Consider the following 14,032-nt stretch of genomic DNA (forward strand, 5'->3'; position numbering starts at 1 on the left):
TGGAGCCACACCTCCAGCCTTTTTGCTCTGTTATTTTGAAGATAGGGTCTTGCTTTTTGCTCAGGCTGCTTTTATGCTTCCTGCTGTAGCTGGAATGACAGGCACCACGCCACTACACCAGCTTATTTCTATTGAGATCAGGTCTCGTACTTTTTTGCCCAGGCTAGTCTAGAACTTTGATTAGCCTCTCAAGTAGCTAGGATTACAGGCATGAGCCATTGGTGCCTGGCTTGAGGCTGTTTTAAAAATTTTTCCCTAACAACTGTGTGCTTAATGTCTAAATGAAGTACTTAAAAATATTTGACAAGCAATGTTTGGTCACGTTAAGAAAAAATTGGCACATTCTTTTAGTGAACTTTGAACTTACCGCTCTTAATCTTTTAAAATTACAGTGTTGTGGAATTTGTATGTATGTTTTTTATTTTTGCATGTCATTCATATCCTTGTTTTCTGTTTTTTAAATTTTAGATTCTTGGGGGTTTTCTCTATGAGTATTTGGTAAAAAGCTTAAACCCTAAAGATAAAGGTAGCAAATAGTGGCCAAATGAGCGTTTTTGGCAAATACAGTGGTGAAGGCCTCCTTCAGGTAGGTAGAGAGAAGGAGGGAGGAGAGTGACCTTTCAGGTGGTGAAGACAGTGTAAGCATTATGATGGAGTTGGAAGTCTATAAAACCTATCCTATAGGTGCTAGTTTGGTAGGACTGAAGTAGGTGATGTGTTTTGGGAGGCACTGATGAAAATGTTTGGAACACATTTTAAACAACTTTGGGAGACATTCATAGGTACTAGAAAGCCACTGAAAGCCCTCCCCCCCCCACCCCCATTGTGTAGCCAGGCTGGGCTAGTTTGAGTCACGATCCTGTTTCAGCCTCCAGAGTGCTGGGATTGCAGGTGTGCACCACCACATCTAGCTATGATTTACTTTTAATAGAATAGAGATTTGATCAAAGTGATACTTTAGGGATAATTTCTGTAGTTTCAAGTTCTGGGAATGCCTAGAATAAAATTCAAATAGGTTACCTTTTAAGTACTTGAACTCTTAAGGCAGTGGTTCTCAAAATGTGGTGTTCTTATATGCAGTATCCATTATCTGGATAGCTGGGACATGTTAAAAGTACACATTCATGCGTCCCACCTCAAACTTACTAAATCAGGAACTCTGGGGTTGGACCCAGCAATCTATTTTGAGAAAAGGATTTTCTGTATAACCTAGACTAACCACAAACTCCTGATCTTCTGTTTCTGTCTCGTGAGTGCTGGGATTACAGGCATGTACCACCTCACCTGACTGGGCAATCTGTTTTAGAAGACAGGAAATTCTGATGCGTGCTAATATTTGAGAATCACTATTCTGGATATAGATAGTAGAAATAGAAAGGAAGAGTTAGACACAAAACACATTGGCAATGAAAAACTGACAGAACCAGGTGACTGATGGACAGCAACATGCTATGATAGTAAAGTGCTTAACTGGGAATCATAAATCCTGAGATCTAGCATTACTTCTATTGCCAACTGTAGTTTTAAAAAAGAGAACTGATTTTGGAGGCAAAGGCAAATGAAGAATTCAGGTAGAGCCAGGTACCAGTGGCTCATGCCTATAATCTTAGCTACTCAGGAGGTAGAGATCAGGAGGATCACAGTTCAAAGCCAGTCAGGGAAATAGTCTGTAAGACCCTATCTTGAAAATACCCAATACAAAAAAAAGGGCTGGCCTAGTGACTCAAGTCACACCTGTCTAGCAAGTGTGAAACCCAGAGTTCAAATCCCAGTGCCACCAAATAAATAAATAAACAAATAAATAAATAAAATATCCCAGAAGGTGCCATTCTTGTACTTTTATGTAAAAAATGCCCTTGCAGTTTTGTAATGCACAACCTGTTTAGTTATGGCCCTTTTCTTGGGGGGTGGGAGGAGATAGATTAAAGGAAAAGTCATGCTGAATATTTGAAACTAGGGGGAAAAAAGCCTAATCTGATGAATAATAGCATGCATTAATTGAATGTATATTTGCCCTTTGTTCTGCTTCTGTGGATTTAACCAACTGTGGTTCAGAAGTACTTGGGAAAAAAATGTATCTGTATTGAACACGTACAGATTTTTTTTCCTTTTCATTCCCTAAACAATATAGTATAATAACTATAGCCATGTGCCACATAACCACAGTTTGGATGACAGACCGCATATGCCGTAACATACTGTCTAGGTAGATGTGTAGTAGGTTATACCATCTGCATTTGTTTAAGTACCTGCTGTGATGTTCACAGTATGATAAAAACCACCTAAGGACATGTTTCTCAGAATGAGTCCCCAGTGTTAAGTGACATGTAACTGTGTTTGCTAGTCCTTTAAGGTAGGTTCTGTGATTTCCATTTTACAGATTTGGAAACAGGCATAGAGCAATTAATAAGTTGTCCCAGGTTACCCAGCTAAGGTGTAGAGCCAGGATTCAAAGTAAACAGTCTGGTTCCAGTCTGGAACAGTCTGGTTCCATAGCCTACTAAGCTATACTGTTTCCTCTTCAATTTTGTTGGGGTGCAACTTATAAATGTTTCAATGATAAATTTAGGGTATTTTCCAACTCACCTTTATCATTCAGGAGATTCGTTTCCTTAAGCAAATGTATGTTGAGTGCTTTGCTAGACACTTGGATTTTTGTTTGGTTTTTTTTTTTGTAGTACTGGGGTTTGAACTCAGGGCCTACACTTTGAGCCACTCCACCAGCCCTTTCTTGTGATGGGTTTTTTTTTGAGATAGGGTTGCTTGAACTCTTTGCCCAGGCTGGCTTGGAACCACAATCCTCCTGATCTCTGCCTCTTGAGTAGCTAGGATTACAGGCATGAGCCACTGGCGCCAGGCATAGAATTTCTAAATACTGTGGTTTCAGATAGCGCTTTGAAGAAATTACCAGTTATAAGATACTTGTTGGGTGGGGGGAGGGTCACTCCTTCAGATTGCGTGATCAGTGAATGGCTTCCTGAGAAGATGACATTTTGTATTGAGACCTTAATGATGAGTAGTTAGTCTTGTGATGTTCAAGGTTTCTGAGGGGACCAGATCTGGATCAAGAAAGCTCTAGGTCCGGGGACTAGTTAATACAGAGCTCTAAGGTAGAAATGAGAAAATATTACTAAGCACTTAACCTTGTATCAGACACCATGCAGAGTTTTTGGGAAAGAGTACTGAGCAAGATAGACATGGTGTGTTTGTCATAGAGCTTCCATTCTGGTGGGAAAGTCAGACATCAGATATTAAACATAACTTTTACTACTAATACTAATTATGGTTATACAAAGGGCTACAAAGGTAAATATAGGATACAATGAGAATTTAATACAGTAACTTAATCTAGACTTCAGTGGTGGGTCGAGGCTTCCAAGAACACCTTTACTAACAATTACCTTTAAGTTTGAAACCCAAAGAGTGGATAAGATGTAACTACACGAAGTTGAAGAGTTTTTAGCTTATGCAAAAGATCCAAGGTTGGAAAGAATTTGACATGTTCAAGAGACCTATCAAACAACCAAACAAGACATCAAAAAGGTCCATATAACTGCAGAGATGTGAGTGGAAGAGAGTATTAGAATCTTGACAGGGTAGTTAGTTGATCAAATAGGGTGTTATCCTGAAGGCAATGGGAAGGCAGAAATTCAGCAGAGGAGTATGTTTAGAGTAGTATCGGTGGCTAAATTGTAGAGAAAAGATCTGGAAGAGTGCAAGAATGAATTTGGAAGGACCAGTTAGTTACCAGTCAGGTATGATGTGATGTGGTATGGTTCAGAAAAGCATCAGTAGAATTAGGAGATAATTTGAAAATTACGAAATAGCATAATAGGACTCTGGTTTATTGGATGTGTTGAGGCTGAGTGTAAAGGAGTGTGAAGCTTGATTTTCAAGTTTTCCTGTGTGTGATTTGTAAAACAGTCCTTTTATTTAGATAGTACACACTGAAGGAAGAGAAGAGCAGACTTGGGGATTGAGAGGAGGAACATAAGGGGTTGTTTTGTTTTGTTGTTACTGTTTTTTGTTTTCTTCACTGCTGAGGATGAAACCCAAGACCTTGTGTATGTTAGGCAAGCAAGCTCTCTACCACTAAGCTGCATCCCCAGCCATAAATTCAGTTTTGAGTAAGTTTAGACAGGTTGAATGTGAAGTACCTGTGAAACATTGCAGTTAAATCGTTAAGTGGGTACTTGGATGTGATTTTGGGCCTCAGGAAGGACATACTGGCATAAGGTTGAGTCTTACCATATATATTGTAATTGAAGTTAGGGTAGACATAGATGGCTTGCAAAGGGAATGAGAGGGAGGAAAATCAGGAGAGTGGTGTCATGGAAGCCAAGGAACTGTGTGGCACGTATTGTGTATTAGGCACTGTTCTAGGCATTTATGTAGTTTTACTCATGTAAATGCTCTTAATACTATGAAGTAAGTACTTTTTTTATCTTTATTTTATAGATGAGGAAAATGACATAAGAAGTCACTATGTAACTTGCCTAAGATTATTAGGTGGTAACTAGAGAAGTTGGTTTTTTAATTTAGGCTATCTGGCTCTAGCCACAACTCCAGTCCATTTTGTACTGGTTATTTTTTGGAGATAGGTTCTCATGAATTGTTTGCCTGGGCTGGCTTTGAACTGTGATCCTCTCAGTCATCCCCACAAGTAGCTAGGATTACAGGTGTGAGCCACCAGCACCCAGCTGCTTCTTCCTTTTTTATTTTATTTTGTTTGAGACAGAGTCTTGAACTTGTATCCTTTGCCTCCTGAGGACTGGGATTACAAGCATGTGCCACCGTGCATGGATTCTAGCTTATATTAACTATCACTTTGTCTTCCCTCTCCTTTCCTCCCTTCCTCCTGCCGTCATTTTTTTCCCCTTTTTCTTTAGGTTTAGACTCAGGGCTTTGTGCTTGCAAGGCAGTGCTCACCACTTGAGCAACACCTCCAGTCCTTCAGCCCCCCTTTCCTTCTTCCTTCCCTCTCTCTTCTCTTCTTATCCTTTCTTTCTATCTTGGATCAAATCTTGAGCCTCATGCATACTAGGCAAGTGCTCTACCACTGAGCTACATCCCCAGCCCCTTGTTAGTGTTTCAAGGGAGAGGAAGTTCATTGAGGTTGATGCTGTGCAGAGGCTGAAATTTTCATTGGGTTGTACAGCATACTTTATTGGTAACTTTGTAAGGCAGCTATGCTCGCCACTATACCACCAACGCCTCCTATTGGTAACTTTGAACAGGAGTTTCAGTGGCATTTTGGGGGCAGAAATGTTCTTCAAAATAAATGTGAGACTAAAAAATCCGTGAAAAGTTCAAAGAAATGTGCCTGAGAAGGGAAGCAAGTTATAGCTAAAAGTTAAAAGTATATAATCCAGAAAAGGCTCTCTCGGATTTTTGTTTGTTTGTTTTGTTTTGTTTTGGTGGTACTGGGGTTTGAACTCAGGGCCTATACCTTGAACTATTTTACCAGCTCTTTTTTGTGTTGGATATTTCCAAGATAGGGTCTCTTGAACTATTTGCCTGTGCTGACCTTAAACCATAATCTTCCAGATCTCTGCCTCCTGAGTAGCTGTGATTACAGGTGTGAGCCACCAGTGCACCTGGCTTGTGTTTTAAGATAAGAAAGAACACTGCATTTTTTTGTTAGTGATATTATCAGGTATTATGTTCTCTACCTGTTATCCCCCATGTTGAATTTGTTGCTAAGATTGATTGATTACCAATATTCTTTTTTTTTTTTGTGGTACTGGGGTTTGAACTCAGGGCCTACACATCGGTGCACTACACCAGCTTTGTGTGTGTGTGTGTGTGTGTGTGTGTGTGTGTGTGTGTGTGTGAGTGTGAGTGTGAGTGAGTGAGTGAGTGATGGGTTTTTTTGAGATAGGGTCTCACAAACTCTTTGCCTGGACTGGCTTGGAACCTTGATCCTCCTGATCTCTGCCACCTGAGTAGCTAGGATTACAGGAATGAGCCACCAACACCCAGCTAATATATTCATTTTCTTGTTCGCACTACCACTTCTAGTTCTCACCCTTAGTTTGAACTGTTGTAATAGCCTACTTCTTAGGGTTTTATTTTTTAAATTTATTTCTTTTGACAGGGTCTTGCTATGTAGCCTAGGCCGGCCTCAAACTGGGGATCCTTCAATCTCCACCTTTCAAATTCTGTTGTTACAAGCCTGCATCACCATTTCTTTGGGTTTTTTGTTGTTGTTGTTTGTTTTTGTAGTGCTAGGGTTTAAGCTGAGGGCCTCATGCTTGGTAGGCCACTCTGCCTTTTTTTTTATCCCTCCCCTCCCCTCCCCCAGGTTGGCCTTGAACTCATAATTCTCCTGCCTCTGCCTCCCAAATGCTGAGGTTATGGGCCTGTGCCATCATGCCTAGCTGTGATATTGTCTATTGAAGGAAACTTCTCTCCTAAATCATCATAATTTTTCTGTATCTCTCATGACATTTAACTAGATATAAGATAGGAAACTTAATTATGACTGGATAACATGCTCCTTCAGTTGGGCTTAATCTTTTTTTTTGTTTCTTCCAGCACTGGGGTTTGAACTCAGGACCTCTTACTTGCTAGTCAAGCCATCTATCACTTGAACTACAACCTCAGCCTTTTTGCTTTAGTAATTTTTCAGATAGGGTCTTATACTTTTGCCTAGAGCCTGCCTTGGACCTTGATCCTCTGTCTCCATTTCCTAAGTAGCTGGAATAACAGGTCTGTACCACCATGCCTGGCCTATGCTTGACAATGGACATACATAGTATAGTACAGTTTATATCGAGACTCTCATATTACTGGTTAGTTAACTGAATGCATGGTTTCATGAAGATAAAGTAGAATGTTGTAAAATTAAGTTTATTCTGTGGTAAAGTGCTAGTAGTAATACTATAATTTTCAAGAGGGAATGGTCAGGTTAGAGTCAAAAAAGAGGCTCAAAGAATAAGAATTTGCCATATGTGCTTGCCCTACTTCTGATCATTAGAGAAAGGAACACCAGACTATTCATGTCCCTTGAAACCATCTAGTTACCTTTGCTCTTATACTGTGCTTACCAAGGTTAGGTTGGTTCTCCTAATTTCTTGATGCTGGAAAATGCTTCCCTGGATAGCAGACATGAATATTCATAGTCAGTGCAAGGCAGTGTGAAGAAGTTACCTTAACAGCCCTTTTTGTCTTGGAGAGATGAATACTAGCTTACCAAGATCTCTCCTTTGAACTTTAAAGGAGAGAAAATTGTCAAATTAAAAGTAATACAGTCTATAAATATCATTCTTATGTGCAAAGGCCTGAAAGGCCATTTGAACTTGTGTATGGAATGCTAAGTTACTGTCCTTTATACCTTAGCTCAGTTTTTTCTCATGGAAGCATTTATTTGACCAGATCAGATCTTCCTGCTATAAGTTTTCATAGTATAGACTACCGCTTATGCTTGCACTTATCAGAATTGGCATTTTGTTTTTTTTAATTAATACAAAAAACCCACAGAAGTTGTACATATTAATGTTCGATACATATATAAGAGCTTCATTTGATTATTACTCAATTGTCTGTTTCCCTGTTGGAGTATGAGCATCATTAAAAATTACTACCCTGCCTTTTCTAATTGTTGTATTCCCATGCTTGGTATAGTGCCTGTTTCATAGTAGGAACTGGATGGATTTTTTTTTTTCTGTGAATGCAGAATGTTTTTTATTCCACTTTGTTCTGTCTTCTTGATAAACTCCAAACTATCCCCCAGGGCTCCCACATGTTCTTCTCTTGTGCTCTCCTCACATTTTTTCCCAGGTACATTATATACATGTCTGTCGTGAGACCAGTCACTCTGTGTTATTGTTATTTGGCCATGTGCCTCTTTTTACTTAGGATGGGTTGACTTCCTTAAGGCAAGGACCATGTCTTATTCAAATGGTCAAATATGTCTTGAATTGAGCAAAAAAAATTTTTTTTTACTTCGTAATATGTGTATATAATGTTATACCCGGGTTCTAACAGTGGGAAGAACCTTAGTTCCTAATCGGGAAGCCTGGATTTAATTATCTAACTTTATTTTACTCACCTGCAAAGTCTTCAGTTCTAATAGTTTAAACCAGTTGCTTTCAAAGTGTGGTCCACAGGCACATTATCTGGGAACTAGCTAGAAATAGGATTCTCAAATTCTATCTCAGACCTCCTGAATCAGAAACTCTGGGAGTGGGGACCCAGCAATATGAGGTACAGCTAGACCTCCAGGCAAACTTTTTTTTTCCCCTTTGGTGCTGGGGGTTGAACCTGGGCTTTGGGCGTGGTAGGTAAGCATTCTACTACTCTGCTACATCCCCAGCCCCTGGTGATTCTAACAGATGATGACGTTTGAGAACCACTACTATTGTTAGTTTGTCTGCTTTGTTGTTATTTTGCTTTAAAAAATTAGCTACAGGTAATCGCCTTGATTTCATACTTTACAGCTTAAAGTTATTTAAAAAATTTCTTACCTGGCACTGTGGTGCCCACATAGTCCCAGCTACTCAGGAGGCTGAAGCAGGAGCATCACTTGACCCTAAGAGTTTGAGACCATCCTGGGCAATGCAGCAAGAACCAATTTCAAAAACAAGTAAGTAAAGAATCTTTTTTTTTTTTCGGTACTGGGCTTGAACTCAGGTCCTTCACCTTGAGTCACTCCACCAGCCCTATTTTTGTGAATAGTTTTTTGAGATAGGGTCTTGCAGAGATTTTTCCCAGGCTGGCTTTGAACTGTGATGCTCCTGATCTCTGCCTCCTGAGTAGCTAGGATTATAATCTTGAGCCACTGGCTCCTGGCTCAAACTTATTTGTATATGTTTCTTAGCAGTTTAATTTGTTGACATTAAAATTACTGATGATAGGTATATAGTTAGCCACAGTGTCTTTGAGTCAGAGGCAGTAAATTCAGTAGTTCTTAATACTGTTTACACAAAGCAGTATTGTATATATATATGCATTTATCTCTATATAGGTATCTAGCATACATGTATGCTTTTTATCAGTGGAAACTTTTCCATGCTGACTAGTTAAGGGAAGGTAAAGTACAGGTCTTTATTAGGTACACTGGAATGAGTGATATGCAGAATAAAAAGTATCAAAAGTAGAGATTGTTTTTTTGTAGCAGCAGACATGTATACTTACTTACCTCCTAAACCAAGGAACTTTCTTAGCAATAGGTATTTGCCCCAATGTGTGACATACAAGGCTGTCTTCGTGGAGTGAAAAGTGCTGATTATTATTGGTACTTATTTACTTATTATAGCGGGAGTTGCATACTTAGCTAATGGGGAAAGTATAATAATAGCATATCGAATGCATATTTTGTGCTTGGCAGTATGCTAAGTGCTTTGTATGTCTGCTTCCACCACTATTTTGTTTCAGTACCTTATGTTTAAGTTTACTTTCTGTTGAATACAGGGAAACTTTTAGAAATAGAGTTCCTAGAAATAACTTGTAAGCTGTAGTGATGTTGTATGGATTGAGTACTTCCAGGATTTATTAAACAATACCACATTTGCTCCATGAATTCTTGTACTGTCTTAACTTTCTAAATTGGAGAAGCTATAGGAGCTATTTTAACTTAATTTTCTTTCACTCCTCCCCTCCTCTCCCCTTATTTCCTTTTGTCTCAACCTCCCCTGTATGTGTACGTGTATAGGTATTCATATACATTTATATTATAGGTGTGTGCCACCATGCCTGGTTAAGAAGCTTATTTTCTTTAGTCTTTCCTTGGATGGAAGTTGTTACTTTTGCCCATTATTGTATTTGCCATTCTTTTTTCTTTCTTTTTTTGGTGGTACTAGGGTTTGAACTCAGGGCTTCATGCTTGCAAAGCAGGTGCTCCACCACTTGAGCCATGCCTCCAGTCCATTTTGCTTGATGGGGCCTCTAGAACTCTTTGCTTAGGCTGGCCTTGAACCATGATCCTCCTCATGTCAGCCTCCCAAGTAATGACTCCAGGAGTGAACCACCAGTGCCCAGGTTATAATTGCCATTCTTTCAACCTTTTCTAGCTATTAACTGTTACTTACTTTGGTATTATAGTTTGGATCTGGAAGGGTTGGCGGTGCTATGGGGAGGCGGTAGAATTTTTTTTTTTTTTTTTTAGAAGCAGGGAAGAGGGGGACCTAGTTGGAGTAAGAAGGTCATCTGGGTTGTGCTCTTGAAAGAGATATTAGGATCCCTGCCCTTCCTGTGTCATGCTTTGTTCTCTGATTGCCACGAGATGATCGTGGATTGGAATCTCTGCAACTGTGAACCAAAATAAGTCTTTCCTTCCTTCAAGTCGTTTTTCTCAGATGGTTTGTAGTAGAGAAAGGTGACTAAACATGTGGTTACCTAAATCACAAGAATTATTACAGGTTTAGAAGTTTTGTTCTTTTTGGTGTTTTGCTCATTCATTGATTTATTAAACAAACTCTGCGAGGGGTCCTGTTGGTGTTTAATGAATATGCTGGGCATACAAAAGAGAATGTCTTGTGCCCTGTCCTCATAGTCTGGTAAGAGAAGCCATATAAACAAATAATTGTACTATACTATAATGAATGAAACAGGAGATGTAAAGTACAGAGGTAAGACAAACGAGTGACTGAGGTCTGCAATAAAAGTCTTCAGAGAGGAGGCAGCTTCTTACTTGGATATTGGAACACTAATGGTTGTCCAAGCAGGCTAGAGAGGAAGGAGCAAATTCCAAGCAGAAGAAAACAGCATGTTCATAGGCACAAGAACATAGTTCAAAACAACATAGCCAATACTAGTGCACAGAAACAGGTGTGCATCTGAGATGTGAAGAGTCTGAGTCATATTAAGCTTTTTTACTTTATATCATAGCTGATGGAGAGACAATAAGGGAACTGTGAAACTAGAAGGAGACTTGATCATATTTCTGGTTTAGGAAAATTGCCCTTACAGGGTATTGTGGAGGAGAGTCTAGTGAGGGAAGGATTATTACAGAGATGGTAAATGAGATAAGAGTTTATTATACTGGAGCTGGGTGCTGGTGGCTCACGCCTAATCTTAGCTACTTGAGAAGTTGAGATTGGGAGGATCTTGGTTCAAGGCCAACATAGGCAAATAGTTCTTGTCACACTATCTCCAGAATAACCAGAGCAAAATGGACTGGAAGTATGGCTCAAGTAGGTGGAGCCACCTACTTAGTAAGTGCAAAGCGCTGAGTTCAAACACAGTTCCACAAAACAAAAAGGAAGTGACAACTAAAGTCTTGCCACTAAAAATGGAGAGAATGTCATCGCTTGAGTCAAGGGGCTCAAATGATAGGTCTTGGTGACCCTATTAGATGTTCTTACACAGAGCAGGGGGACTCCTGGGTTCTTAGTTTGAGTTCTTGGTTGATACCACTATTTGAGAGAGAATATATGGTTTGTACAAAGGTAGAATATATTTGATTTATTTATATTAACCTTTATGTCTCTAGTAGCATATTTAATTCACCAATTATTTATTGAGTCTACTTTATGAAGAACCTTGCCAAAGATCTTAGCTAATGTCATGAGGCATCAACATAGATTTGGATGACTTTTTATAGGTAGAAAGTATTATACACATATACACACACACATATAAGCACACATGTACACTTTATTTTTTTGAGACAGGGTCTTGCTATGTATCTCAGGCTGGTCTGAAACTTTGTAGCTCTGGGTGACCTCAAATTCACTCTGTAGACCTGGCTGGCATGTAACTCATGATCCCCTTGCCCTAGAAATGCTAGAATTACAGGTGTGTACCACCACACCTGGCAGAATCACTATATTTTAATTACTACATAAGTTAATTTGTTTTCTCTAGGCCTCTTACCTCATGTTTGCCAAAATAAAGGGTTAATGGTATATTACTGTTTGTTTCACTTAGCTTATGAGCTCTTCCTTAGTTAATGCTGAGAAGCCAGGTGGTGGTGGCTCACGCCTGTAATGTTAACTACTCAGGAGCAGAAATCAAGAGGATCGAGGTTTGAAGCCAGCCTGAGGAAGTAGTTCGAGAGACCCTATCTCAAAAAAAAGAACACTGTCTTGGAGGGCTGGTGGAGTGGCTCAAATGGTAAGAGTGCCTGCCTAGCAAGTGTAAGGCCCTGAGTTCAAACCCCAGTGTCAAGTTCTAGAAAGAAGCCTTGTTAAAAGATTTTGTAGTTAAAAATGAACTATACCTCTTAACGTTCTCCTTTTATGGATTCATGTAACCATTGTAACAGCACATTCAGGAAAAAGCTCCTGTTGGTATTTGTGCCATCCTAAGTCAAGTTGGAACTTCAAAGGGCTCTCAGCAGCTGTGAACCAAGGAATCGCACTGGGTGAAAGTAGAATTAAGATGTAGTTTTAGGCACTATGGTCAGATGTTGCGTGGTTGGTAGTTTTAGGTTAGGGAAGCCATCTTATCTCTAAGCTGCTCTACCTACCCTGTGTAAGAACAGTCTTCTCTTATTTTTCATAGATTGAGAGCTCTCTGTCTCTCTCTCGAGTAGGGTTTGAACTCAGGGCTTTGTGCTTGCAAAGCAAGAACTCTACTGCTTAAGCCACACCTGCAGTCCACTTTGCTGTGGTTATTTTAGAGATGGAGATCTCATGAACTATTTCCCTGGCTGATCCGGAGTGATGATTCTCCCTCCTAAGTAGCTAGGATTACAGGCAGGAGCCACTGGCTCCTGACAGATTGAGTTTTCTAATTACCATGCTATATCCCCTTAATGTAGTAAGGGACTTAATTTTGGAATCATCTTTTTTTTTTTTCTTCCCACTGTGATTTGAACTCAGGGCTTTGTACTTGTTAGGTGGGCCTCTGTCTGTTGCGTTATACCCCCAGCTAAGATCTATCTTAAAGTAGAACTATTGTCTAAATCTTTCCCTCTACATTTGAATGGCATCGGTATGGCTACCCATATCAATGAAATTCATTGATTTCTGCTAATAGAATGGCAAGCTGACACATGTCTATTTGAAGAGAAATCTGTTTATTTCATAAGCAGGGATAGGGTCTTTGCCACAGGATTTTGAATAAGGAACACTGACTTTAGGTATGTAGTTGTCCCTGTTCAATTTCTGACAATTAGCAGTTCTTTGGGTATAATCCTTTTCTATATGATATTAAATTCTAAAATTAGCCTATTGGCTAGTTGTACTTATTGTAGGATTAATTTGGTATTGAAAAGACTACTGTTGAATCTGTGATTAAATATAAGGATCATAGAAAGGACTTGAAAAAATTCAAATAAGCTATTCCCATGGATAAAACTTTTTATTTTCTTTTCAATACTGATCAGTCCTTTGGAATATAATACTGGTGACTATTCCACATTTCTTTCTTTTTTTTTTTGGTGGGACTGGGGTTTGAACTCAGGGCTTCATGCTTGCAAAGCAGGCACTCTACTGCTTGAGCCACACCTCTAGTCCATTTTGCACTCATTATTTTGAAGATGCGGTGTCAAGAACTGTTTACCCAGGCTGGCTTCAAAGCATGATCCTCCTGATCTCAGTCTCCCAAGAAGTTAGCATTATAGAAGTGAGTCACTGTTGCCCAGCTGTTTCACAATTTTTTAGTGCTTTTCTTTTTTTCTCCTCAGTTTCAATAGAATCAATATTTGGCAAGTGAATGATGAAGCCTGAAGGAGTCTCCCTTCTCTGCCATGCCCCTAATAATACAAGTTAGTTGTATGAATAAAAGAAAATTGAAGAAAGTAAATCACTCACAATTCCAAACTCAATCCTACTACTCATTTAACATATTTTCTTCCAGTTGTTTCCCATGCATACAGGTATATTTTTGTTGCTAAGATTGTGCTTGATACAGCTTTATCAGGTTTTTTGTTTTGTTTTTTTTTTTGACAATATCTTGCTTTCTAAATTTGTAGTAACTTTCCATGTCATTAAAAACTCTTATAAAAAGTATTAATAAAAGTTGTGCTCTGATTTCCTGTAGTTTATTTGCTCCATTTTCTCTGTTATTAAGCATTAGGTTGTACTCACTTTTTTAGGGCATTAAAAATTAAAATGCAGAATGAAAAATAAGTTTGGGCATGGTG

The 14,032-nt window shown here is 39.2% G+C and overlaps 1 protein-coding gene across 3 annotated transcripts in view; it reads left to right on the forward strand.

Annotated features, from left to right (window-relative positions):
- The window catches only part of Kdm2a (lysine demethylase 2A), a 91,965-nt gene that overhangs the window by 10,275 nt on the left and 67,658 nt on the right, over nucleotides 1-14,032 (forward strand). The window contains exon 1 of one of the 3 annotated variants that reach the window (XM_074049963.1): nucleotides 898-8,587. The exons of the other annotated variants lie outside the window; for them this stretch is intronic. The gene's annotated coding sequence lies outside the window, so the exon portion shown is untranslated. Of the gene's footprint in view, nucleotides 1-897; nucleotides 8,588-14,032 lie in introns of those variants that run through there. 3 annotated transcript variants of the gene reach the window in all.

This window comes from Castor canadensis, chromosome 1, assembly GCF_047511655.1.
Source record: "Castor canadensis chromosome 1, mCasCan1.hap1v2, whole genome shotgun sequence".
NCBI classification, from domain to species: domain Eukaryota; kingdom Metazoa; phylum Chordata; class Mammalia; order Rodentia; family Castoridae; genus Castor; species Castor canadensis.